Below are 3,390 nucleotides of genomic sequence, written 5' to 3'. Positions count from 1 at the left end.
TTTATGCTTTTATTTATTACTTTAAAAATAAAACACTGACAACTTCTTTATAAAAAGAGATCCTGTATACCTTTTACTGTGTAAAAATACCTTTTACTGTGGTATTCTTTTATATCTACAATTAGAGTTTGTTTCCTTATGATAGTTCTTGCACCCAGTCTTCATTGCTAATATGCATCCTTTATGCCTTTTTAATTAGGTATTTCTGATGAAGAGGGTGACTTAATTTAAATATCAATCACCTGTTTTGACACTGATGATTCTATTGTACTATGTTACTGGGATTGCATAATTTATTTATAATAAAAATTGGTGTTACCTTAACAAACACATGGAGAATAATAAAATACTTCAGAAATATAGTCAAAGAAACAAAGAGCAAAATTCTATAAACTGTTATCTATATTGTGAATATATGCTTAATGATCTATCTATAGTACATAAATGCATACATAAGTATGTACTATATAGACATATATATGTAAAGTGAAATAGAATAGATCACTCAGGAAACTGAGTGAGAGTGACATCATAATTCAAGACACAGGATAAAGGCCAAAGATTTGGAATAGAACTCAGATTTCAAAGTTGTGTGTGTTGAAAATGAACTGCCTACAGAGCCTCAATGGGAAAAACACACTTCACAGGTTAGAATAAAGGGAAACTCCGGAGAAAGGTCAGTTCTTCACATGGAAGTGTGTAAATCACCAGAATATATGGGAGGGTGAAACGGATGGATTTGGATTCCATCACTTAGTGAGTACTACTAATGAAATGAATGGGCCAAGGGTATTAATCTTGTCCATGTCATAGTGGTGTTAAGTGTTTAAAATGAAGGTCTGCTCTCCTTTTTTCTAAAGTGGGAGAAAATGGAAAAAAACTATAGAATCAGATAGTCTGAAATCTTACACAGTCTCGACTATTGACAGTCCATGTGATGTGGGAAATTTTGTTTTTTAGTCTATAAGGTATATATGCGTGTTTGTATATATGTGTGCATGTGTGTGTGTATGTGTGTGTGTGCAGAGAGAGAGAGAGAGAGAGAGAGAGAGAGAGAGAGAGAGCACTTGAAACGTCAAAATATCAAACAGAAGATAGACATCCTGAACTTTTTACTTGTCTCTAGATTCTTTCCCTGGTCTGTGGGTAATAAATTATAGGGCCCATGGTTATTGAGTCAAGGGAAAACAAAATTGTACAAATTATGCTGTTGTACAAAGTGTGTAGAAAATTTTGATTAGGATCAGGTCAGAAAAAGATTGGAGACATGATAAAGAAATAAGGGGTATGGGTGAAGATAAGACAAAATTTCATGTCAAAATTTTTTCAGAAAGAACATATAGGAGATATTAGAAGGAGGCTGGGAGATTGAGACATTAGGATGTTATTGTGTATCAACCTTGGACTATGGGGCACCATTTAAAATTGATGTCGTGTACAAAAAACGTGTGGATAAAGAAAAATTCTGGGTAATTTTAAAATGTAAGTAATAGAGAACAAACAAAACATAGCTCTCATACTTTCCAGGGTCACAAGAACAAGACAAAGGGGAATATCCAGGTCACCAAGACCCCACTTTCTCGTTTAACTACTCACAAAATTTCCTCTTTTATGTATTGAACAATTATGCAGCATGCCTTTTAACAGAGGCACCATGGTGAGAGAAAAGGTCTGAAATAATATTCCAATATTAATATCAATATACTTATAGGAAAAATTAGGCATCATTCCTAAGTGTTACCATCTCAGACCAAAGGGCATTTTCTCCTTACGAAGGACCCTCTGCAGTGCTCCCTTCATGTCTCTGTTCCTCAGGCTGTAGATGAAGGGGTTCAGCATGGGAGTCACCACTATGTACATCATTGCCATGACAATCTATTTTTCTGTAGACTTATTAGTTGATGAACATGAGTACAAACCAATGACTGACCCACAGAACAGTGACACCACAGACAGATGGGAGCCACAGGTGGAGAAGGCCTTGTGGATACCCTGAGCAGAAGGGACTCTAAGGATGGTGAAGACAATTCGTGCATAGGACATGACGATGAGTGCGAATGGGATGACAACCACAGGCCCTCCTGTGATAAATATCATCAAGTCATTAACATAAGTGTCAGAGCAGGCCAGCTTCAGCAGAGCAGATACGTCACAGAAAAAGCGGGGGATTACATTGTCCTCACAGAAAGACAATCTGGACATGAGTAGGGTGTGCAAAAGGGATAGAATGTGGTCAGCACCCAGGACAATGTCACCAAGCACCCACAGAGCTTGGTGTTCATGATGCTGGTGTAGTGCAGAGGGAAGCAGATGGCCACATAGTGGTCATAGGCCATGACCACAAGCAGGAAGCTCTCTAGATCTCCAAAAAACAGGAAGAAGTATATTTGTGTCAGGCAACCTGCATAGGAAATGGATGGGATTTTGCTCCTCATGTTCTGTAAAAGTTTAGGGATGGTCACAGAGGAAAAACAGAAGTCAGAGAATGCCAATTGCTGAGAGACAAATATATCGGTGTGTGGAGATGGGAGTCTACTTGAATAAGGAAAATAATGAGAAAGTTCCCCAGGACAGTGATGAGCTACATAACTAAGAACAGGACATAGAACATGTACTGGTGCTCTGACGTGATGGGCAGGCCCAGGAGGAGGAACTCTGCAAGGGTAGTTTGGTTCCTTCCTGTCATGCTCTGTCTCCAATATCTTTAAGAGAAAATAATAGCATCCCTTTAACATTCAAATAAAAATGAACATATTTCTATATTCACGATCTTTTATGTTTCTAAATTAATTCATCTCACCCTCTTCACATTTATAATCTCTAAACTGTAAATATTTATAATCATAAAGTTAACCACTTTTTCTGAACTTGTCCTTAACCTATTTCAATATAATATCTTTCCCTAAACATCTTATGTATTTGCTTCTGAGTGACAAAATGCATTTGTTTTTCTCTTACCTTCCTGACTAGTTATCATATGCAATGATATTTGGCTCTTGTTCTATCAGTAACTTATATGTTGAAGGTCCTGAAGGATTTCTGTAAATCCTATACTGCTATAATTCTATACATACTACCAAGAAAAGTTCTTAGATTATCATTTAAAACTCAGGTTTAGGTATTTCTCTCAATTGTAGAACTCTGTATCTCCTTGCTTAGTAGTTGTCTTCCCTTGGGTGTGAAACTCAACAGACCCAAATGAAACATGATCTCACTTTGCTCTCTGTTAACCTCTACCTCTTCTACTCACTCATATTTCAGTAAAAGAAATTCAAAAATAAATCATTAATTTATTTCTCTTACCTTCAACTCTAATCTAGCAAATATTATAGATTCTCCTCTCATTCTCCTGTTACTTCACCTGTTTTCTACCATGTTCCTAGAACAGGA

General features: G+C 36.6%; 1 pseudogene; it reads right to left on the bottom strand.

The window, feature by feature from the left end:
• Positions 1–1,737: 1,737 nt before the first annotated feature.
• On the bottom strand, positions 1,738–2,686 carry LOC109680868 (olfactory receptor 1468-like; annotated as a pseudogene).
• Positions 2,687–3,390: the final 704 nt, after the last annotated feature.

This window comes from Castor canadensis, chromosome 11 (genome assembly GCF_047511655.1).
Source record: "Castor canadensis chromosome 11, mCasCan1.hap1v2, whole genome shotgun sequence".
Lineage (NCBI taxonomy): Eukaryota > Metazoa > Chordata > Mammalia > Rodentia > Castoridae > Castor > Castor canadensis.
The sequence above is the reverse complement of the archived record's forward strand: the minus strand, read 5'-3'. Positions and strand labels throughout refer to the sequence as shown.